The sequence below is a fragment of the Panthera uncia genome (assembly GCF_023721935.1).
Source record: "Panthera uncia isolate 11264 chromosome E2 unlocalized genomic scaffold, Puncia_PCG_1.0 HiC_scaffold_20, whole genome shotgun sequence".
In the NCBI taxonomy this organism is placed as follows: Eukaryota; Metazoa; Chordata; class Mammalia; order Carnivora; family Felidae; genus Panthera; species Panthera uncia.
The window spans coordinates 8190796-8215744 of NW_026057589.1; positions in this window are offsets into that span (position 1 = coordinate 8190796).

Consider the following 24949-nt stretch of genomic DNA (forward strand, 5'->3'; position numbering starts at 1 on the left):
GGGTGTCCTAACCCCGATGGCCTTTCCTTTGGGGTTTGCTGATTCAGAGGTCCTTAACTTACGCCAAGCTCCTGGGCTGAGACCCTGAAACCAATTTTATGACAGTGGCTGAAACTGGAGGATTTTGTGGCAGGCTTGCTGACCCTCTGTGCACACGATCTTTAACCCCCAGGAGAGTTGTGTCATCTCTGTGGCCCAGAGCTTGTGGCTTAGTACTTAGATTGGTGGCTGTCCAGAGTTCTCCCATACCTGCTATCTGACAGACTCGCCTGTTGTTTCTTTAAAATCCCAAAAATTTCATTTGAATTTAACCCGAAGCTGGGGCAACAGCCCACTGGCTCCCTTTGAGCCTGTGGGCTTGGCTGCCTTCAGCACAGCGTGCGGCACACAGCAATGCACGGTGCGGCCATCTTCAGACTGGCTGCAGTGAAAGCTGTAGGGGAGGCCACAGAGCCGCCTGCACCAACTGGACCTAGAGGAGGTGGCAGGTCCTGTCCCTACAGGTGGGGAAGGTGGAATGGGATCTCCCAAGTCTCCAGCAGCCACTGCATTTGGCACCAAGGTGCTGGGGGTAGGGGTCTAGGCCGGACTGCTGGGGACACTCAGATGTCACCCCCAAATGCATGGAGCAGGCCCAATCCCAAATCTCCTTAGCTCTTTCTTCCTCTTCTCTGTGGCCTGAGGTCACCAGCCCAGCCGACACCACCCTTACCTGAGCACCTACCGCACCCTGTCACCATCCTCCGTCTCAGGCCACAATGTGCATAGTGGTCGAAGGAGCTTCCTAAACAATCTGACTAGATCCTCCCTTTGGCAGTCCCGTGGCCTTGGAGGAGAAAGTCCAATCTCCCAGTCTCTGTCTAGGGGCCCTCTGTGCTTCTGCCCCTCTTTCCTTATCCAGCCCCACCCTGGAAGGGTCCCTAGCACCTCAGAGGTAGATGCAGCCCCACTTCGTCAAAGGGTTCCTGAGAGAAATTCCCAAACCTTCTGCTCTCCCATGTGGCCCATCCCTAACACTGGCCAGGCAGGGTAGGGACCTGCCATCAGCTGTGACCGCACTATCAGTGGGGACTGGCTCCCTCTCCAGCTGCCCTGTGTCCACCTCACTTCTGCTGTGGCCACAGGAACCCTTCTGGGCAAGTTCCTTCCCAGCCCTGCCTGCAGCGGCAGTGAGCGGCCAGGCCTGATCTTTCTGGTTCCCCCAGGCTGGTCCCAAGAATGTTGTTGGTCTCAATGCAGGCATCAGTGGGTTTGAGGTGGCTGGCAGCCCAAGGGCCACCACGGTGTTCCTCTAAGTTGTGGCAGATCCGAGCATCCTAGCTCTTCATGGCCACTGGGTCCCCCATCTGGGGCCCCTCCCCTGCCTCCTGTCCCTCAGTGCCCTGGACATAAGGAGCCCCCAGGTGCTGCCCAGCCACCCGCTCCTGCATGCAGTCCCTACACCTATGCACAGAAGCTGCTGAAGCAGTTGACACAAAAGGAATTGCCACGGATGAAGCCAGTTTCTAGAGCTGTGTGGTTAATTATTTTGTCTCAGTGAAATGAAAGGAGGGCAAACAAACAACAACACATTAATTAGTTTGATCTACACTTTCCCCATGAAAGAGGGGAGTAGAAGTTAAATGCCAGAGGCTGGGAACTTCTCAGAGAGCCCTAGAAGCTTTTGAGGGTGTGGGTGCTGAGGGGGATGCAGCAGGGCACCCAGCCTGTATCCCTGGGCCCTTTGTCTTGCCCACACCCCCTGGCGGGGCAGGACCTTGTGGGTGGCCCAGCCCAGGCTCAGTCTCCCAGTGAGGCATGCCTTCGTCACCTCCATGCCCCAGTTCTCTGCTTCCCTGTTCTAGAACTGGCATCTTGCCAAGCAAAGTCTACCATGGGCATCTCTGATCAGGGTGACCGGTTCCTCAAAGGCCACATGTGCTGAACTATAGCCACTCAACCCCACATGCTGGATTGCTCTTTCAGGTTCCTATTTAAAGCAACAATCACTCCTGGGTTTCTCCCTTTTATAAGCCCTGGTGAGTGGATTCCAGGATTGCTCAGGATGCCCCCTCCCCTGCCCCCATACCATGGTCTCCAGAGCTGGGCTTGAGTCCCAGATACCCTCAGTTCCTCATGGTCACTCCTGAGCTCTGGGGTCACTGTGGGGGGCTACCCGGTGCCCCAAGGGAGGGCTCTTGGGAGTCAACCTCTGTCCTACAAATGGAGACCTCAGACTTGCCCCCTCACTTCCAACTGCCCTGCTCAACACTCAGCTTGGGTTGGAGGGTCAGGCTCGCTGATCCTGTCTCGTTATCTATGGCATAGTGGTAGCAATATCTGCCTTCCAGGGCTAATCATGAGGATTAATCCTTCCCTACCTTCCCTCCTCTTCCTTGTAGGACCTCCCTGACCAGGTCAGGAGGGAGCCGCCTCCCCTGAAGCTGGCTCCTGTGTGTCCTGGCTGCTCAGCCTGACCTGTGGATTCAGTGGATTTTGAAGATGGTACAAGCTGGTTCCGTGCACTGTGCTGGGGGCAGCCTGAGCCGCACCCCCTGCCCCCGATCCTGATCCTCTAAGCTCCTGACTGACCTGTGATGCTTTCAGATCCTCAGAGACCCATCTGCACTGTTTAGGCTGGAGCTGCTGGCCTTCACAAACGTGTTCCTCTCCCTACAGTGAGGACTGGATGGGGCCTAATTGTGACAAGGAGACTGGGCTGCAGAACCAGGGCAGACGGAGGGAGCAGAGAGGTTTGCAGGCTGATCCAGCAAGGAGGGGAAGTTGCCTGGGGAGGTTTGGAGTCCAGATGGGAGAGAAAGAGGTGGTCACAGGCTGGCCACTCCTGGGCAGGCACAGGACATTGACAGAGAGAAGCTCTACATCAGGGTCTTGTGGGTTACTGGTATCTGTGGTGACCTGACCTGCAGATGCCTCAGCACAGGAAGGGAAGACTTGGACTGCTCAGAGGCCGAGCTAAGCCAAAGCTGCTCCCCCATACACCTCCCTGAGATGTCGGGGACCAGCTGATCTGCTATCCCTTGGGGAGGGCATCTGCAGGAATAGGGCCTGGCCAGGCCTGTCCTGTTTGGTGTTGAAGATTGGGGGGAGGTTCCCAGCAGCTGCCCCGGGGAAGCTGCAGTGGGCGGGACCTCTGCTACAGGCACCAGGTGGCACTGGCACCAGGGTAGCCACCCCACTTCCCACTTCCCTGGGAAATGGACCTGGCAGGCATGCTGGTACACAAGGCCTGCTGCACTGGGGCTCAGAGGGTCCCAGATGAAGGTTGACTTTGGACTTGAATTTTTCCTGCAGCAGGAAAGTAAGCAAGCCAGACCAGTCCTGCTGGCCAAGGCCAGCCCTGGCCCCTTCAAGGAAGCCTGAACTGTCTTGAGGGATCTCTGAGCTTTGGGGAACTTTGGGGGAAGTTGATGAGGGTTGGGAGTTGCCCCAGGCTGGGTGTAGGGTGGGACCTGTCCCTCCTTCATAGCCCTTTGCTCTGGTCCGTATGCCTGCTGAGCCCTGTCTTCCCAGCAGCTGGGCTGGGAATCCTGGGGCAGAGGGACCTCCTCCTATCCTCTCTGTGTCCACAGGCTCATGTCTAAACAGGCATTGGGCCAAGCCCCAGGTTTCTGCAGGAAAGACCGAGAGGATCCCTCCAATCCAATTACTCAAATGTGCCTGCATCCGCCGGTGGCGCCGAGATCGGGCCGGCCCATTTCTGCCTGGATGCCAGCCGCACAAGGGTTGGCATAGCAACATGAGCTCTGATCTGCTGAAACTTGGAGTCAATTCGTCATTGGGAGGACAGAAAGAAAGACTGAAGAGGACACCTTTAAAAAGTGATGCGGGTCAGACAAATCCAGGCTAATCCCTGAAATCCACAGAAATGGGGTCTGGCATTAACACGTGTGCCATAGCAGCGACTCCCAGTGACATGGTGTGTCAGGTAAATGCCCATTCACCCTTCTAGATCCAGAGTACCTGCCCCCTTCTTTCTGAAGCTCTCCCTGACTTCCCCATCCTGCCTATACCCTCTCTTCCCTACACACCCCCAGCTGGCCCTCTAACCAGGCACATGTCTGTTTGCACATCGGGCCCCCCCCCGCCCCAGCAGCCTGAGAGCACCTGATGGAGTCTCTGGCACCAGCACAGACCCAAGTCCGAGCCTGCTCCACCTCTCTGAGGGTGGCAGACCTGCTTTTGTCTGTCCCCCTCCAATCCGAGGGGAGAGCAGTGAGCCACACTAAGTCAACCGGCACCACAGCCCCCTGATCGCAAGGTGAATGGTCATACGACCCACGCTCTCATGGGTGCTCTTACTGGGCCTCTCAGGAAAGAGGCCTGCATTTTCTCTGAGGTGGAGGCACTAAGAGCCTGAAGCTTCTGGAGCCTTCCTTGAGAACAAATCTAATTCAAAGGTAAATAGACCTTAGGGCTGGAAGGAGAGTCCTGGTGACATTTTGAGCTCCAGTTTCCCTGGGCCTGAAGACAACACCACCCCAGACTTTCTAATGAGTGAGTTACCAAATTACCATTTCCTTTGCTCTAGTCAAAGTTGCGTTTCTGTCGCTTGCTATCAAAGAGATCCTATCTAATATATACCAGCGACCTGATCTTTCTAAAACTCAATTCTTAATCAGTTTGTCTCCTGGGTACACTTCTGTGGCACCTCATGGCCTGCCCACTGGGCAAAGGATGGGGGTGGGGGACTTTCTCCTGAGTTCTGGAAGGCCCTGCAGGAACTGGTGCCTGGGGTTTGTGCCGCTATGGTTTGAGCATCCCTCAGGAGACAGCAGTGCAGATGTTGCAAGCACAAAGTCGGGTGCCAGGCCACTGACTCTGAGCTGTGATTTCCATATCTGTTAGGCATCTATAATAACATAACTAGCTCAGGGTAGTTGGAAATGATGTATGAAGACTTAGCACAGTGCCTGCCACATCTCTAGTAATATTTTTGTTACTGCTACTACTGTTAATTTTCTTGCTGCAAAGGCCCTCAAGATACAGCCGGAGCCCTCACAGTTTCCTCCTTGTGTGGTTGGCTGCTTGACAACAGGGTGCCCTGCTATCCCAAACAAGGGGTGAGGATGGTGCAGGGGGCATGGGGGCCTCATTCTCCTGGCAGGACGGTCTGGTGGGGGCTGCCTATGCAAGCCCAAGTCACAGGCTTCTGCAGAAACCTGTGCAGGTACAGGCCAAGGGGCCATAAAATTTTCAAAAAGACACTTTCCAAGGGAGCTATTAATGTATCACGTGGTTTCTGAGAATAGGAACAGGCTGCAAGCAGCTCCGTGGCACCCCTTCAGTCAGCCTTGGCATTTCCATGTCAGAGCTCAGAAAGCCCAGATGAAGCTGATTCCTGCATGATTGGAAAGCAAATCTCAAGCCACGTTGGATGTATATGTGCCAGAGGTGGCCAAATCCATCTAATATTTAAAATAGCAACACTTCTGGGTTCAAGACCTTGTGCTACAACAGTGCCATGGGGCAGCTGCCCTGAGACCATGTGCTTCATCACAGAATGGGGCTAAGTTTGAAGATCTGGCACCCCACCCTCTACTTTCTGCCTTTCTAGAATCATCTATTGGTGACCAGAAAGGGGGCCATTAAGGAGAAGGCTAGGTGGCGGTTGGCACCTAAGTCTATACCTGAGCCCAGGGCATGGGGAAGCCGGGGGTGAGTGCTTCCTCCATGATGAAAATCAGGTCTGAGATCAGTCTGTTCCAGGGTCTTCTCCACATGGGCATCGACAGGGCAGCTCCAAGGCAGGACTGGAGCAGGCCGTTGTGACTACCAGAGAGGAGGCTTCAACATCCTTAAGCAAGGCCCAAATCAGGAGGCACGTGCCAATAGCTGAGCATCTAGACTGGCATGGGGCTCCTACCTCAAGTGGCCTGAGCCTGCCCGTGTGCTGAGGTCTTTGCCCGAGCTGGCCCTCACAAACAGACATGAGCAGGGGGTCCTGGAACTGCCCAGCAGGTCACATCAGCTGCCTCAGGTGAGCTCTGGGGTGTCTCCTGCATGACTGGCTGAGTGCCAGCATGCTTCGCTCTGGCCAGCCCTACTTCCACCCTCAGGGGAGACCCTCCTGAGGGATGGAGACCAGGAGGAATCACACTTTTCTCAGGCTCTGCTAGTGAGGCTGCTGTCCCAGCGAAGTCCCTGCTTCCCTGACATGAGGGCTGATGTTAATGGTTCATGAGCTGAACAAGGCTTGGAACATCCTTTGCTTAAGAAGAAATGACAACATACTTTCTGTGGGAGTAGAACTTTAAATACAAGTCCACACAAATGGTAGGATTTATGCAGACCCAGTGTTCAGCTGCATTTCAAGTACAGTATTTCCTCCTGGAATGGATTGGCCACCTGAGTGGTGTGTAGGCATTTCAAGGCATCAGAGAACACAGATGAAGACAACAAACCTTCCTAAAACAGAACAGACTTGCTAAAATTCTTCTGAAGGGAATCGTTTCACATTCAACCTAAAGTTTTCTGTGCAAAGAACATTTAACAAACTGAGTCCTAAAGGAGAATTTATGCAGAGATCAGAAAGCAAATCAGTGTAAATGAGTAAATAAAATCAGGCATGAGTGTCTCGCCAAGGCTCCCTGCAGCCCTGGGCAACTGGGTTTTCTGGACAGAGGCTGGGTCTCGTGTACCACGGAGCACTCAGGCACTCATCCTGGGCCCTCGCAGAGGCCTGGAGTCCGAGGCCTCTGCCATACTCAGGTCCTTCCTCACACACGTTACCACTGGAGCACCTCGCTCTGAGAGAATGGGCAAGAACTCCCTCCTCCTGAGAGAGGAAACCCCACTCAGGCTAAACCAAAGACTGCCTGACTTAGACGGCCTCTGACCTGCCTGTGGGGTTTCAGCACCCACTCCAGAATGTATAAGTGAGAAGGGATTGGGGGCTGCTGGAGTCAGCTTCCCCCATGAATGAGATGTTGAGCTTCTTTTGCGTAAGACTGTGAATTAGTCATTTGTCCCCAGCAAAGCCAGGGGAGAAGAGATGGTGGGGATCTATAGCCCCCAAGTTCCCTCTAACTGCTGCCACCAAACTTGCCTTCCAAGGGTCTTCTGAGGCTCTGGGTTCCAACTAACGCCTACCCCTCTGGTCGTGGTAGCATTTCTACACAGTTCTTGGCTACTGAATCCTGCACTTGTGAAAAGGGAAACAGGAACCCTTGGGTCTGGCCAAAGAGGCTTCGTGTCCTCAGATTGCTGGTATAGACATGCCAGTGTAGACAGTGACATGTCTCCATTCAGGAATGACTACTTATAAGCACGCTTTATCTTTGTGAAGAGTTGGGCAGATGTTTCCCTTTTTGTCTCTACCGCCGCTTCCAAGTCTAGGCTAGGACTCCTGCCTTACTTCCTCTAGCCCCTGGCGAGGCCAGAGCCTGCTTTCCGGGCATTGAGGCAGGGATGCGCTTCCTGGTGTCCTTGTGGACCAGGCTGGGTGGAATAATGTGACCAGCTCCATCTGACAGATGAGCTGTGAGTGAAAATGATATGGGTCACTGCGGGGCCAGAGTCCTTAACAGCAGGCGTGAGACCTTCCAGAGTTCTCTCCCTTTGCCACATCTACCTGCAGCATTCAAGATGGTGGCTGCTCCATCAGCCTGGGTCCCAAGGTGAGGACACACGGAGCAGGGCCCCAGCTAACCCACGTGTAGTAGGAATGAAAAGAAAACTTAAGATTATAAACCGCAGCATAGCCCATCCCAGCCTGACCAATAGAGGAAGGCTTCTGACTAGATCCACCCTCCAGACCTAAATCTCTTCAAGAAAGATCTTCATTTTAAATGGCAATAATGATGTTCCTCTGCCCTAAATCCAGACCAGGTAGGGAGCTCACTCCTTCCCATTCTCTCAGGGTATGTTCTGAACAGTCCATTCCCGCTCAGGACCATGAGGCATCAGGGAAGCTGAGCCATAATCTTTTAATTTTTAGTGGAAACCATTTCTGCTCAGAGAAGAGGCCACTGCTAGTGATACAAGTAGCAAAGTAAATCCATGGGCATGGGGAAGTAAATCCCCTGAAAACTTCTACCAGGGATCAGTGTACAGGTTGGTTCCAGGGGCCAAGCAAGGCCCACAGGGGACAGGCAGGAGGGAATGTCAAGAGTCCACTGAGGTGGTGCAGATGGAGATGGATACAGCAACCTATGCTTAATGGTTGGGGGTCAGACACTGCCGGGTTGTGCTGGCTGAGGGGTGCATGCCGGGGCTGGCGCGGGGTGGGGGAGGCCTGGGAGTTTGTGGGGGGGCTCGAAATCCAGCTCTGATGAGTCAGATGCAGCACTGTGACTACTTGGGATTTCACAGCAAGGTCCTGGGAATTTCCGGGGGCGGAGCCTTTGCTTTCTAGGTGTGTATATTTTAGTGTGGGGGTGTCCTTCTCAAGGGCATTGAGACAGGAAGGTGGTAGGTGGTGGGTGTAGCAAGCAGTAGCAAGGGAGGGGGATGAAGTGGAGAGTCGGAGAGAGCTGCGAGTAGGCATGTGGGAGGCAGAGCCACTCAGATAGTCCAGGCTGCAGGGCCAAGCCCTGACCACAATGACCCACCAAGTCCCAGGAGGCCGGGGAGGAGACGCCGGGAGGAGCAGTTGTGGAAAATGGGCCTGGAGGGAGGATCCAGCGCATTCACTGACAGTTTATCCTGAGTTGGGCTTGTTTAACCTAAATGTTTAGAATGTCCCAGTGGCTTCCCACTGACACCACACAGATCAGGCTAGCCTGGAGCCAGTCTTCTGCTCAGAGCAGGGAGGGCCGAGCGACGCTCTGGATGGCTGAGTGTCTGGGCAGCCCCCTAGTTTGAAGCTCCCTGCACCACCCTCACAGCCAGACAGAAGGTAGACAGGGTGTCTCACCGTGCTTTCTGGTAAAGTTCTGGAGAGAAAATTGCCAGAACAGAGGTCAGCACCAATGAGAAAACACTCTATGCAATTTCAACCTGATTTTACTTTTAAAAATAGGCCCAGTGGGAGGTGCAAGCCACTTGATCCTCATCTGTCCTTCTGCTCTCTGCCCTCGGTCCTGGAACCACCATCCTTCTCGTTCCTTTCCTGTCTCTGGGTCTGCTTCTTCTCAGAGCCTGTTGTTGTCTCCTCCTCCTCTGCCTACCCTGAGGAGCTAGACCTTCCTCTGACTCTTCTCTCTTGGTTGATCCTTCAGGGTCATCTGTTCCCAGGTGTCTCTCCTGATAGATCACCTCTTCCTCCACTGCCCCACCACCAGCTCTGTCTCCTGAATCATCCCTGAGGCTCTGGACCTCCTCCATACCATGCCTCTTCCCACCGGACCACAGTTCTACCTCCCTGACCCCTCATATCCATTCCCAGGGGTGTGTCGGGGTCAGGCCCCACCCCCTCCCACCTGTCTCCTTGCAGCTGGCCTCCCTTCTTCTGGTCCACATGGCAGCTACTGGGGTCTTTTAAAACTACACAGTAGACCACATTACTTCCCTGCTAAACTCTTCAGTGGCTCCTGCTGACCCCAGGAAGATGCCCAAACACCTGGCAGGGAAGGGCAGGCCAGACTCAGCATCCTGATCACTCTGCATCGCCTCCTATTTCTGAAGTCCCAGGGGCTGTGCGCAGTTCCCCTCCATACCCTTCTAGGTCTCCATGCCTCTGCTGGGGTTGTTCCCTGGTAGCCACCATCTGTGTGCAGGGATGAGGCCTCAGCAGGGGGCTTGGGGTCAGAAAGTCACAATGATGTTCTGTTTACCAAGTCCCAGCCAGTCCCTGGCTCTATGGCCAGAGGACCTTTGACCTGGATGAAACAGGTCATTTCTCTCTAGACACCTGGCAGTTTCTGTCCATCTACTTATTGCACACATTTGCAGTCTTGCACACCAGAAGGGTGACCAGCCCCTCACATCTTCAGATTTTCCAAGCTAGAAACAGAATTTGATCTTGAGCAATGTTGGCAAATGCCATTCCTCAAAGCAAAAGGTGGAAGTGGTGGTCCTATGGATTGTCTCTGTAGACCAGGGACCCTGCTCTTGTGACTGACACCAGCAGCCTGGGAGCTGCTCAGCCCCACCCCTCCTCTACTCCCAGTCCCAGAGAATGCAGGTTTTGCTTTCTAACTCTGAGGACTTTGTCCCCCCTTGCAAGCACTCAATATTTTAGTCCGTCACCTGACTATAGCTGTGTTGGGCACATAGTAGGCAAGTGTCAGCTCCCCACCCCCTGCCCAAATTACTTTCCACCAGTTGTTTGACAGTGCTTGTTTCATAGCATCCTTACCAGCTCTGGGTTTTAAGCAATTAAAACATTTTTCAATAGTTTAGTGGGTAATGATATCTGGTTACATTTCCCAAGATATTTAACTTGTATTCCTTCATTTTTGCGAAGTGTTACCTCAATTATTTCCCTAGGTATCGAAGGAATTTGTATTTTCTCCATAGATTTGGGTGTGTGAGACACGCCCCTCCACTGGCATTCTACTCCACAAGAGGGAGTTCTGGACAGGATCAGACCGCCAGCCCCCTGATGGCTTACTGCGCAGCTGTGTTTTCAAAGTTTTAAACCAAGCAGCAGAACCTTTTCTTAAACAATCTCACCCAGCACCTCTTTATGTAAAACACTAATCAGCCTACGAGGGGAGGCCTGGAGAGGCAACTCCCACCCTCTCCAGAAACCCCTATCTTACCTGAGGAGGAGCCACTGGGACCCTCTTGATCTTCGTCTGAAGAGGGGGCGCCACTGCAGTCAGGACCTGAAACGAGATGAGCGGTTCACAGAGGTGTCCGGAACTCAACCGACAGCCATCCAGCAGCCCAGAACAGGTGAGCCAGGTACAAAGACCAAGGGGCCCCACCTGCGCCAGAGGCTGCGCCACACCCTCCACGTCGCCAAGGGGAGGGTGTGGACCCGGTCCTTGCAGACGAAGTACAGCTAGAGGAGGTGGGGGCTGAGGTTTCTGCGACAAATGTGCACAGGCCTGGGGGTCGGAGGGTTGACAAGTGGGGAGGACTCTGCCTGACGGGCGGGAGGGATGAAACCTCCTCGTGGACAGCTGGACCTGGGCCAGGCCGCTGAGGGTGTGCAGGGTCAGGACGGGAGAGAGGCGAATTCAGAGCTCCAGCCTCGGGGCCTGGGTTTGATCTGATAGGCGAAGCTAGAACAATTGGAGTTTTCCCCCAGGAGCTCGTTGTAATCTCCGCCTCGCAAAGACATGTGGGGGTGGAGAGAACTGAACCCAGGCAGCAGAAGATGGAGAGTGGCCACCGGGACCCGGGTCGGGTGGAGGAGAAAGCCGCATGGAGAGGAAGAGAGGGTTTTCACAGCAGATAAGGGTGAAGATAGGCTGGCTTAGGGGACGCTCAGCAGAGACAGTTCGTGACCTCAACAGGGTCTACTTAGAAGATGATTGGGAGAGCACTCGTGTGAGGGGAGGCCTTGGACAAGATGCCACCGGCTCCCTGTATCTCCTGCTGGCTTGGCCTGAGCATAAGCAGCTCCAGACACAAGCGCCCCAATGGGGGTTGGTAGGCTGGGTCTCGCTCTCTGGTCCCGCCCTGCCCTTCTAACCTCGCCCCTGGCCTCGGGTATTGACCCCACCCTCGACACTCTGGCCCCGCCCCCTCTTCCTAGGCCTCCACGCCCCTCTTGGACCGCGCCTCCTGGTTTGAGGCGCTATTCTGACTCTTTAGTCCCGCCTTCCAGTCCCAAGTCTGGTCCTCGACTTTCCAGACCCATCCTTGGCTCCGGGCCTGGCCTCCTGGACCCGGCCCAGGAAGTTCAACCCCCACCCCGCCAGGCTCCTGGACCCGGCCCAGGAAGTTCAACCCCCACCCCGCCAGGCTCCTGGACCCGGCCCAGGAAGTTCAACCCCCACCCCGCCAGGCTCCGTGTGCGGCGCCCCTTGGCCCTCCACCTAATCCAGCCAGTTTGGCTGCTGGGACCAAAGCCCTCTCTACCACTGTGACATGTCGAGGCAACCGTTACTCCCCAGCGCTCCTCTGGACCAGCTTCCATCCTTTATACACACTTAGTTTGCAAATCACCCAAACTGTATTTCAGAAGAATCTGAAATTTAAGTCCCAGTCCCCCTGCCCACAAGCCAAAGATGTTGCAGAAGGGCTGGAAGGAGTGTTTCTTCACTTGGCAGGCAACTGGCTTCCCTCCTGCCTAGGAATCCACATCGAGAAGCTTCCGGGTGACCTGGGTTCTAGTCCTGGGTCTGCCATCCGTCTGAGTCTCAGATGCCTCCTTCTTGGTAACACTGGGGGTGGGGGGGTGTCACTCGAGGGTCCTGGGCAGCTATGACCAGGACAAATGAGCATGAGATGTTGACAGATTAGGGTGGGAAGAAGGAAGCCGTAGACCCTGGGACATGTGTTCCCCTAGGGGCCCTTTTTCCCATGTGGACACTCTAGCTTGTTTCTTCTGAGTTAACCACCTGGCAGGCATCCCTCCCCACCCGTAGCCTGGGGAGTCCAGCCTGCTGGGAGGTCAGAGGGTGGCCTCCAGGCAGGTCTTGTTTTCTGTCCCTGGGACCTCTGCCTCTTCACCCTCTGTAGGCTGATGACCTGCATGCACCTCTGTTCACCCTCTTCCTGGGCTGACCTGACCCTAGGCCACAGGCTGACAAGCATCTAGAAGTGGACATGGAGGAGGCAGGCCTCTCCTGGGCCAGCGCAACCAATGCAACTCTCAGCTCCCTCCACGCTCGGATGGGGAGGAGCTCACTCCTCAGCTCCCAAGGAGAAGCTTCTCAAGGAGGCCCTGTGTCCCCAGACATTCTCCAAATTGTCCCCCTCCAGCTACACAACCTCTCTTCCCCACCAGACTCTTGTAAAAAATTCTCTGCATGGTTTTTCAAAATAGAATTAACTGACAGGAACTGACTATCTAGGGAGGGGTTTCCAAGGGGAAATGAAATTACAGGACCTTTTTTTTTCTCAAAAGAAAAGAAAAACATGTCAGATCATTGATATTCTCAGCCAGACCTTGTTTTGAAATATGCTCTCCTCTGTCCTTTCACAAACTACAGGCTTTCACCCTCTTTGAAAATAAGATCACATCAAGTCAAGGATTCAAAATGGGAAAAATTCAATCAGAGCCTCCCTCGGGCCAGCTACACATCTCAATACACTCGTAGGCCAGCAGAATCAGCTCCCGCTACAACCCAGCTCAGCATCATCGTTCAAAACGCACCGGTAGGAAATGGTGAAACAGAAGGACCTTTCATCCCCGAGTGAGCGAGGCCTGCAGGGCTGCTCTTCTAGCTCCGGAAGCTGGTGGTGCCTGGGCCGAGTGGAGTCGGGGCCTCTTGTTTAAATAGGCAGCAGGAGTTGGGCAGGGCGAGCCTGGGGGGCGGGCATGGAAAGTGGGCTGTTTACCCAGCACAGCGAGGCAGTGTCTGGGGATCCAGCAGTGGTCCTCAGCACGCGCCTGCCTGCTTGTCCACCAGGAGCCTCTAGCCCACAGGCCTCTAGACCGCAGACCAGCACCTGGGGTGACCTCTGATGGACGTGCAGCTCTAAGTGAGACCATGTCCTTGGATGCTTGGTCCAGGTTCCTGAATACCTCTACCTCTCCTGAGATACACCCCAGTCAGCAGAACCATTTCTGGAGCTGGATGGACCTGCTCCCTAGTCCAGGAAGGAGTGGTCTCTTCTGGCAGGGGCATCTCTCCAAGCCTCAGTTTCTACTTTCTTTCTACAGTTTCTCCTTTCCTTCTGACTTTAAAGTTCCAGAAATGATGTGTGCAAAGGGCCTGACGCCTTAGGAGGTTGATTTATTTATTCACATGGTAATGCTGGGGCCAAGTATCTTTGATGAGGTTCAAGCCCAGAGATGTTTGGAAACGTTTGCAAAGTCACACAGCCCTCTGGCTGAGTGTCAGGGTCAGCCTGGGACTAGGCTGGGTTGGTGGAATCCCCTTGGGGTGAGGGTGAGAAGCAGCTGCTGGCCTTGGGGAAAGGTCTTGAATGAACTTTGGTGAAGGAGTTACCGTAAACCTCCAGCACCATGGCAAGAGGAGAGGCATGGCTGGACAGGCATACTCACATGGCCTGTCTGCGCACTTGGTGGAGACCTCATTGGCAGGGTGCAGAAGTACCCCAGAGTCACTTCTAGGAATGGCCTGTGAGAGGAGCTGCTCCCCACCAAATCCGTATATTACAGCCCTAACCCCCAAGGTGGCTGTATTTGAGATGAGGCCTCTAAGGAAGTGATTAAGGTTAAATGAAGTCATAAGGGTGAGACCATGATCCAATCAGATTAGTGTCCTTATAAAAAAGACATCTAAGAGATCTCAAGGCCTCACCCATGCATTGGGGAAAGGCCATGTGAAGACTGCAAAGCCAGAAGGAGAGATCTCATCAGAAACCCAATCAGCCAGAACCTTGATCTTGGGTTTCTGGCCTCCAGAATTGTAAGAAAATACATTTCCGTTGTTTAAGCCCCCTAGTCTGATATTTTGTTATGGCAGCCCCAGCAGACTAACACAAGTGGATGGGATTGAGCACGGGGAGCATGGCAGAGGACCAGGAATGAATGCAGAGGCTTCCAGTTCATCCAACTGTATGGGTGCTGAAGTTGCTCACTGGCCATGGGTGGGGTGGGTGAAGGCAGGGTTGTGGTGTTGAGGGACATGTGCATGGATGTGTCCAGGTGGCAATGGGATATTCTGACCCAGAGCTCAGCAGACAGGTCTGGGCTGGAGCAAGACTGGGGAATTATTAGAGTGTAGGTTAAATCTTAGGAGTGGCTGAATTTTGTCAGATCACCTATTCTTTCTTTTTCAACTGGTCCATTCTAATTCCAATGAATGTTGGATCAGGTTTTGTCTTTCATATTTTTATAAAAAGTCAACCATCCCTTCTCTCTTTTTTGTTGTATAATTGTGCACAAATTCTCCCCAATTTTTAAAGGAGTCTGTTTTCTTCTACTTACCCAGAGCAAGTCTTACTTAGGAGCATAACTGACATGTGATTAGGGAACTCATGCATGGTTCGAATTGCACATTTCTTCCTGAGATTCATCTTATCCTCACTATTTATGATATCAGTTCTTTCATCATTCTTATCCAATTGCAAAAGAACATATCTCCCTTCAGCCTGCCAGATCATTTATCACACCACATTGTAACTAGCAAATGCTGATTTCTTTCTCTCAGAGTTACACTTGAAAGGCACACTGTGTGCGTTCTTTATTTCTAGGCTGAGCTGTTTCTCATCTCTGGAAACTTTCCTTGTATAGTTTCTTTTCTGAGGTTTCCTCATGGTATATACCTCATCCCATTTATCTTTCTCTCAACTTCTGTAGGGCTGTGACACCATTTCCCATTCCCAGGTGGGTTATGTGTGCCTTTGATTGTTGTCTTTTATCTGTATTTCTGGTTTGATGTCTTGCTTTGTCCTCAACATCACTGCTTTCTCTGCTCTATTGTTTCAGTTATCCGAACTACTGCTTCCAGACATGTTTCAATTCTTTTATGGTTTCCACCATGGAATTACAGCTTTTTTTTTCCCCCCGGTTATGATCTGTTCTTGTTAGTAATGTTTTTTGTCACTTTTTTTCCCAGTAAGTTCATCTTATTTGTTCCTGGGTCCTTTCAGATTCCATCATTTAAAAAACAAATGTGTGGACATTTATTGAGGGCCTACTGTGTGCAGACATTGCTATTCTGCATTTAGCACTTGCAGGGGCCTGCTGAGCTTCTAGGTGCAGCAGAATTCTGCAGTTAGAGCTGCTTTGAGGGAGGTTCTGGTTAACAACCATTTATTCCATCTTGTTCCAAAGAAGATTTAAGATGACTTAAACTTTGTTCTATGTACAATATAATGAGATTTTTTTTTTTTTCTAGCAGTGAGGGAATTAGAGTTAAAGGAAAATAAAGGTAGAAAAGGCAAGCAGCAGCCAAGCAGAGATACAAAGGTAGCATGCAGGAAGTGAGAGTGTCTATTCTGATGGTGGCCTCGGTGGGCACAGAAGGGACATATCTTATGACTGTGGCTTCTCCTTTTGATTTCTGATGGTGGTGCTGAAATGGTCCTTTGTTTTAAGTTCTTCCTTGAAAGGCTGCAGCACAGAGGAGGCCCCCCATGTTATGACTCATTCTGTAAGCCCCCTAGGTGGGAAACATTTACTTAAAATTTTTTTCCCAATAGGGAAGGAATTGAAAAGAAACAGGCAAGATACACGTGACAGTGTGGGCCGGCTGCATGTAAACAGTGGGTCAGCCGCCTCCTGCTCATCTTTCAAAAGTTGGTATTGACTGAGCAACTGATCCTCTGTGTATTTCCTGTACCCTGAATCTGATAGTTTCCCTGTTTTGGGGTGGCAAGTATAGTCTGGGAGTGGAAGGCTTCTTGGGGTCTCTCTGTTCCCACAGAACTCCAGAGTGGCCTCATTTCACACCTCTCAGGAAACAGTTTTCCTAGTGACAGATTGATTGGTGTATGGGTGGTTACCAAAAAAGAATCTATTTTATTAGCTGTTTGTCTTGCAAAGTAAGATCGCTTTTTAAAACTTTATCAAAATGTCATCGTCTTGGGGTTTCAGAACGTGCCCTCTGACTTGGAGGGAAGATCTGCAGATCCCACAGGTGAAGAGCTGTCAGGTCAGGGTCTTACATGCACCCTTGGGTGGTGAGCCCTGGTGTGCCGCCCAGCCTGAGCTCTCTCGGGTGGCACGGAGGGCACTAGGGGCAGCTGGGCACCAAAGGGCTGTTGCCAAATCTCATCCTGATGCCTGAAATGGCTTTTTTTTTTTTTAAATATACCAAGGGAAAATAAAAATCTAGGCATTCATACACATGAGAGACCATGTACAGATAACTTTGCTTTTCATTTTGAAAAGGAAATAGAAAACATTCCACTTACTAATTTTTTTAGAGTAGTATTATTATACAATTAAAAAGTATTTGATTTTCTCTTGGTGGCAGTTAGAGAAGAGAGAAAGGCAGAGGGAGACCGAAAGCAGTGGAGGGAAGGCAGAGAGCGGAGTTCCGTCCCCTGGAAGCTTCAGTGGGCCCAGCCCCCGTCAGTCAGTTGGTCAGTGGGCAGAGGCTCTGTTCTTGGGCCTTCCCATCACCCTCAACCTGTCATGTCCAGAGTCAAAGCCAGTTACTACCAGCTCCGTAGTCCATTTCTGGTCCCTGCAGCTCCTCTTCCCTCCCTCCTCGGGCCTCCTCACTTCTCGCCTGCAGAGTTACATGGCCCGTGGGGCCGTCCACCATGCTCACGTCCAAGCTGGGATCTCTACCACGAACTGCTGAGTTCTCTCTGCCCATTCATTCTGTCCAGTGCCTACAGATCTCCCTCTGCTCACAGAACAAATCCATCTACCTAGCCTGGTTTGGGGGCCCCTGGTGATGAGGCCCAGCCTTCCTCAGTCTCACTTCTGCCTTTCCTTCCCTCCCACTGATTTGTTCTCACAGTCTCAACCTCTAGCTTTCGTCTTTCCTGGAACATACCATGCTCATTCACGCCTCCGTGCCTTTGCACATGCTGTCCCCAGTGTCCGGAACACCCTCCCCGGTTGGTCCACCTGGCACCCATCCTCTACGGCTCAACTCTACAGCTGTCAGCCCCCATCCCTCAATCGCACACCCACCAGGCATTGGACTCATAGCCTAGAACCCCCTGAGCACTGAGCATAGGGGCCAGTCCCTGAAAGGCACTCAGGGAACCTTGATTGGATTAATACAATGGTTTCTAGCCAGACCAGAATGTCAATTACCGAAAGGTTTAATTCCCTCTGTGTGTAGCAGGTGGCACAGCAGGAGCTATGAGAAAACTTCCCAATTGTTTGAACTAGTGCATCACTTAGGCTGCCTTGTGTAAAGGGAGATTCTGGAATCACACAGCTAGTGTGGCAGAGCCTAGACTCTGTGATTAAGACTTATCTGTGGCCCCGTCCTGGCCAGTTTTGACCCCCACATGGCTCTCTAATGCTCAGAAGGGACCCACAGACAGGGAAGGAACCCCCCAGAAGTCTGGGAAGGCTGGTAGCTACCACCCTTCCCTCTTTGCTGCCACCCTCCTGTGTCCCGGAGACATATGAAGTGGATGGCGCCACTATTTGTCCTTAACACCTGAGTGCGAATCGGTCCATGGATTGTTGTCCTGAACGTCTGCCTGGGCAGAGAGCTGGGGTGGCTGGGAAGGTGTGAGCCAGCAGCAGCCAGGCATAGATATTGTTGGGGGGCATCTCTGGGAGTCAGGGGGACCGTGGTCAAGCCCCATCATCTCTCACTGGGTCCTTCAGCCTTGCCTCCACCGTTCGTTTCCACACAGAAGCCAGAATCCTCTTTCTACTTACAAACCCCAGCACCTTCCCAGCTGAAAACACCCCCAGGATAAAACCTATGCCCTGGGTCCACCGTCCTCTCCTGTGTCACTCCTCACCAACCTTATCCTCCCTGCTCGTGCCTCCAGAGCCCTCCTGTTTCCTCCTACAGTCCCTGGTCTCTTCCAAGGCAGGTCTTTACTCACACTGTCCCATCGCGCTGGAACCCCTGCTCACCTGGCCAGCTGCTCCTCCCCTTCGACCTGAGCTGGAATGTCTCTTTCTCAGGGAAGCCTTCCCAGTCTCCCCTCACATTTATTATTAGGGACTCCCATAGGGAGCACCCATTGCTCCCATCCCTGCCTCTGAAGAGGCTGAGACCAGGGTCACATACCAAACAGTCCTGGCTACCAGTATTCAGACAAGGCTGTGGGGAAGGACAACGTTGGCGGGGGGGGGGGAGCCGGGGAGGAATATGCCCCACATGCGGCTCCCCAAGGGAGATGCTGAATCTCGTTCTGGGAAGTTAGGGGCCTCATAGGAGGAGGGGGCTGTCCAAAAGGCAGGCAGGTGTGTGGAATGTGCCTGAACTGTGGCCACGTGGACCCCGTGCTGTAGGCACAGCTGTGGATGAGGACAGGCAGAGGACAAAAGGGGGTCAAGGCCAGAACCACGGGACTCATCCCATTTTTGTCTTGGTGAAGAAAAAGGAGCCAAAACGAGCACTTGGGAGAAGGCAGAAGAACGCAAAAAAGGTGGCTAAAATATAGCCCTGTGTTTTTTTATTTAGTTCTCAGATAATCTTACATTTTTTCGTTTTCACTTAGAATAGCTGGAAAAGGAGGGCCCTACGTGGCAGTCCCTGGATGAGAAAACCATGTGTCAAAGCTGTTGCCGAATCCCTCGCTCTATTTTTACCTTCCTGACACTACCTCTTTGAGCCCTGAGGAGGGCTCCTGGCCTGAGGTGGCCCCAGCTGGCATCCCCAAGGCCAGTGTGGCCAGCCCTCGCTTCGTTCTCCAGAAACCACCAAAAAGCCGGCTATTCACTTCTCTTGAGCAGGAGTAAATGCATTAGACAAATGTTCTCAGGCAAACGTAAAGGATGTGAACACCAAATTACTCCATGAATTACTTTTGTTTCCTTTCCTCAGTTCCAATTTGGGTTGTTTTGTTGTTGTTGTTATTGTTGTTCACATCAGCACGTTAAAGTTGGACGGTAATTAATGTTCTTAAAATAGAACATCCATGTTCCCAAGTTTAGAAGGAAAAACCACCTGGGAGTGAAAGAACGTGGATGTGTGTGACCTGCTGTTCCACTCGCCACAGAACCTTTTCCAAGCCTCGGTGGGGAGCGCCTGCAGGCGGGGTTTGTGGCAGGACACACCGCGACGGACCACGTCTGCGGCCTTTTTTCATTCCGTTCCCGGCTCGGGTTCAAGGAAACCTTTGACATCCGCGGCCAGGAGCTCTGGGGGTTCACCAACCTCTGATTACATTTCTTTTTTAAAATATTGATGAACAGTCCCTCTATCATTTCGAAACACTGAGGCTGCGGCTGTTGGCTCGGTGCAAGGCCTCCTCAGGCCACAGAGCCTCTCCCGGCACCTCGAGGCTCTGGGACTCTCTTTCAAACGCTGAGAGAAGAAAATGGTCCCTCTGGGTAGGGGTGGGGGAGGTCACTTCAGGATCCAAAATCAGGACTGCCCAGGCTGCAGATGCAGGTTGGGGCGGGGGCGCCCATTCCTACTCCCACTGCCCCGCAGCCTGCCTGATGCCCCACTGCACATCTGGTCACCTTGTCCCTGACATGTCTGCTGCCTGGGATGGAGAATAGTGGGACTGGAGAGGATCACTTCCAGTCCCATAAGGTCCAGAAGAGCTAAGTGCCATCCACCCCATCTTAGAAACACTCACACAGAAGGGCCCTGCAGGCCCAGGCTGCCCCGGAAGAGCTGACTACCACGTGGGGCTGGCTGGCGGTCCCCATGCTCTGGGAGGACTCGGTGCCCAATCAGCTGCTTCTTGCCCACACTACCAGCTTGTCATTGCCTGTCCCCATTGACTGAGGACACCCCCAGCAGCCAGGTATTGACATGGCTTCTGTAGTGACCTTGTCTAGAGGAGAGCATCTCTTTACAGATGGGGTATGTCAGTGATGTCCATGATACCCTGAAGCTCCTGAGTGCGTGGGGCTGAGGCCAAGTTCCTGCCATCATCACACCTCTCCACTCTACAGCGCAGCAGAGCGGCTACTGTTGTCGCCTTTGTGCAGACGTGAAAGCTGAACCTCTGAGAGATGAAGCACACTGCCCAAGATCACAGTGGAGGAGGTGGGATTTGAACCCAGATCCATCTGACTCTGAAGCCAGAGCACTTCTCCATCTACCCTGCCACAGAGTCTCCCGCGCCCACCTCCTGCCCTTGACACGTGGCCTCTGGAAGGGGCCACCCTCAAATACATGTGCCATGGCCGTGGGTAAGGGAGCTCTGTGGCGGTACCAGCAGCTGTGGCGCTTCTCGTCAAGTCCTGCCCAGCTCTGCTGGGGTGCCCCCTTAGTTGGAGGCCCTTGTTGACACGACCCATTTGGACTGCAATTTTATAAGGTAATTATGGATCAGTTTGGTGACCATCAGGCCCTTCTGCTACATCCTGGGAAATGGACCTAACTCTGTTACAGGGTAAATCAGATATAATCAGCTCCTAATTCAATATGGTGGCTCTAAGTAACATTTATCAAGATACAGAAGCTGGTCCTGTGAGATAGCCAACAGTGGTGGTTGGATTAGACTCAGACAAGAAGAACCTATTTGCTGACAGTTTTAAAAATTAAGTGGAAGAGACAAACTTTTCCAGTACTGTACGTTATTACATACACTCGTGTGTTCCAGGCACAGACAAGGGCATCTTTTGGAGTGGCCACCTGCATACCTCAGTCTCATCCTGCCCGTGGCTCATCCTTCAAATCTTGACACAAGTGCCTGGACGCCTGGAACACCTTCCTGTTCAAAAGCCAAGCTGGGCGATCAGATGGTGGGCAGGGCTGGCTGTTGCTACCCCTTCTGTGCCCAAAGATCCTAAAACTCTTAGCTACAGAGCTTAGGTATATTGGCAGACTTCCTCCCCAGCTCTGAGTGGGATAGAATTTCTCTTTTGATTGGTGGTTTGGGAGTCACGTAGGCTAAATAATAATCAGATTATTGATTGGGTGATCGTGATTGGGTCTGTTACTTTTTGTTTGTTTCTTTGAGAGAGAGAGAGAATGAGTGGGGGAGAAGGGCAGAGAGAGAGAATCTTAAGCAGACTCCACACTCCAATGTGGGATTCAATCCCATGACCCTGGGATCATGACCTGAGCTGAAATCAAGAGTTGGATGCTCAACCGACCGAGCCACCCAGATACCCTGGATCTGTTACTTTTGCATCGGATCGAACTTTATGTCCCCACTTCCTTCCCAACTGCCAGCCGAGTTGACCAACAGCAAGGCCCACACCAGACCCACACCAGACAGTGTATGCAAACTTACAGAAGCAGTGGCCGCTAAGAGCCGACAATGTTCCATAGACTTCTACCCCAGCCTCCCTTAGCTGTATGGGCCTGCCTTCCAGACCTCTGTGCAAGCTTCAACACCTCTTCACCCACACTAGGGCTGGCTGGTGACCTTTGATCCACCAAGTCCCTCGTTTGGACTCTCGCCCCCCTGTCTCCTCTCACAGTTGTTAAGGTCTAACTCCTATGATAAATTCCTTATTCCACCACACTTACAGTGATTCTGCCTCCTTGATTGAACCCTGAGTGATAAAGCACCCACCTCTTCAGATAGGCCTCATTTCTCTCCCCTATAAAACGGGGATGGTGTGAGACATACAGGTTCCAGTAAGGGGGCTGAGTCTGGGTGGTGGGCCTGAACCTGGGACTGACGCCAGCATGTACATTTGTCATAGTCTGCAGACAAGCTTCAGGCCAGCATCATGACTCGGTCGGGCTTTTCATCTTAATACCAGCTGTAGGAGCCCCACGGAGCAGGGCCCTGTGAGGTAAGTGGACACATTTATACTGGTGGCAGAAGATGTGGGGTGTCCCTCCAGTAGTCAGACTGGTTATGGAGCACTGTGGGTGCTCTGAGGGAGTGTTTAAGGCAATGGCTGGTCGGAGCCTGATTGGACGCTGGTGTCTTAGCCGGGAACGCAACCCTAAATTGGAACATCATTCCGCCGGGAAGCCGGTGTGTGCTGAGTTAGGAGGCTTCCAAGAAGCTGCTGGGAAGAGCGAGAATGGCTCTTTGGACAGAAACACACTCTGCTGACTTGCTAGTGAGGAGGCTCCGCTCCCCTGATGACGAACTAGTCCTCCCCCATGGAAGCTGGAGAGTGGATCTGTAGATGCTGTCTCAGGGTGGTGCATCACCTGCTGCCGATGTCCGCGTGGCCCACTCCTTCACTGTACTCAGGTCCCCACTCGATGCCACCCCCTTGGAATAGCCTGTGCCACCCCATGCAAACTTAATGCCCCCTTCCATCACCCTCTGTGCCCTTACCCTCCTCCATTTTTCTTTCCAAAATATAACCACTTAACACATGATGCATTTCCACATGGTCTTTCTTCCTCCACTAGAAGGCGAAGCTCCATGAAGGCAATGCTTACGTCCGTCTTGTCCAGAGCACCCGGAACAGCACCTGGCTCGTAGCAGACACCATTGCAAATTTGCTGCAGGTCAGAATGATCGCCGTGTAAAGAAAAGTGTCCTGATCTCACCTCTACCTGTGTCTTCATTTGTGCTCAAAAACACCACAGACAGCGCCCCCAGCCTGGAGGAAGGCTGCTTCTTGGTGTCAGGAAGGCTGGTTTGATCAGTTAAGCACCAAACATGACTGCTCGACATCAGGACTTTAGTCTTTTCTTCTGATCATTACTCTTGATCTTAGGATCTGTAACCATTTGGGAAGTGGATTTGGTGTGATTAAATTCTTTTCTAACCTAATCCTTTATGGAAAACAAAAGTTTTAAATGGAGTGAATTAGAATGGATTTGCTGATGTCTCATCATTTGCAAGATAATTCACCCTGGATCATTTTGAAAACTGGTGGCCAGGTATCACGCCCCGAAGAATACTCCACTGGATCTTCCTGTGACGGAGGAGAGAAGGCTCCCATCCTTACAGAGGGCCCGCCCGTGATTAGAAGAGTTACACAGGAGTCGGAGGGGCCAAGGCTGAGAGCTGTTGGGAAAGAGAGCTGTCCATGCCCTTTCTCTGCCAGGAAGCACAAGCCCTTCCTGGTAGGGCTGCGCCATGGCCAGGATGGCAGGTAGCATTACAACCCCTGGCATGGTTTCTCTGTTCTCTCTTCGTATCCTCATGACCACAGTTGGGAAAACACAAGAGTGGGTGTGCAGAGAGTGGTGCACACGGAGGGTCTGGCAAGGGACTTTCGGTAGCCGGACTGTAGGGTCAAGTCGGGGTCTCTCAAGGAGGAGGAGGGAGTCACCTATATCCCTGCCATTGAGGGACTAGCTCCCGGAGGCGGTTGTGTTTGCAGCTCAGTCCAGTACAGAAACCTGGGGGTCATGACAGCAAGAAACAATGTTTCCAAGAACATACATAGAACAGAAACCTGCCCACCCAAACTGGAAACAAGAGGCACCGTACTTGACCAGACCACTGTAGTCACCTGGAACCTTGTGGGAGGCCCTGTTCTTGGCTAGAAGTGGGGAAGCTGTGAGTTTCCTCCCTGTAGCTCCAGTCACAGGGTGCAGACTGGCGAGGTTCGGTGGGCCAAGCCGGGGTAGAACCTGGCTCCTACCCAGATGTTTGGTAACTCTCAGAAAATGGGATTTCCCTCTTCTGCTGATTTGATTTTTAACTTTGGGGATTTATCACTTGTTTAATCTCCAGCTTTTGGGTTCAGACAGCGGGGTTTCTTCCCCCAAGACAGGTGTTTTAATGAGGATTTGTGGCCACAGGCTTGGCTCTCACACCTGCCTTGCATCTTCAGTCTTGCTGGCCTGGCCGGCACGGTTCCCACGCCTCTAGTGGCTGCCCGGCCATGCTCCATGAAAGGAGATGCACAGGGGCGCCTGGGTGGCTCAGTCGGTTAAGTGGCCGACTTCGGCTCAGGTCATGATCTCACGGTTTGTAGGTTCGAGCCCCGCGTCGGGCTCTGTGCTGACAGCTCAGAGCCTGGAGCCTGCTTCGGATTCTGTGTCTCCCTCTCTCTCTCTGCCCCCTCCCCACTTGCACTCTGTCTCTCCCTCTCAAAAATAAATAAACATTTAAAAATTTAAAAAGGAGACGCACAGAATCATTCTGTCTGGGAGGCCTAATGGTCGGTCGCATGAATATGGCGGCTTGGTGTAAAGCATGTGGCCTAAGAGGCCTTTTTCTCTTTCAGAATCATAAATAAACATGGCACAGGCCCTGGAGACATGCTGGCTCAGCCACAGGATGGCCTAGCACAGGCACAGCCCCTCATGGTTCAACCTTCACTTCACTCCCCCTCCTTGCCCGGTGCAGTTTGGAGGCTGATGTGGGCACGTGCCCCTCTCCCAGCCGGGCCTTACTTGCGAGTGAAAATCCGGAGACGTCCCTCTTCCCTCAACCCAAGACTCAACAACTAACACAGAAGGAAGGAAAGGAGAACATTCTTTATGCCGGACCCAGTGCCTCACAGCTTATCTCACTCAATCCTCAACCCAGTCCTAGTCTGGGACGC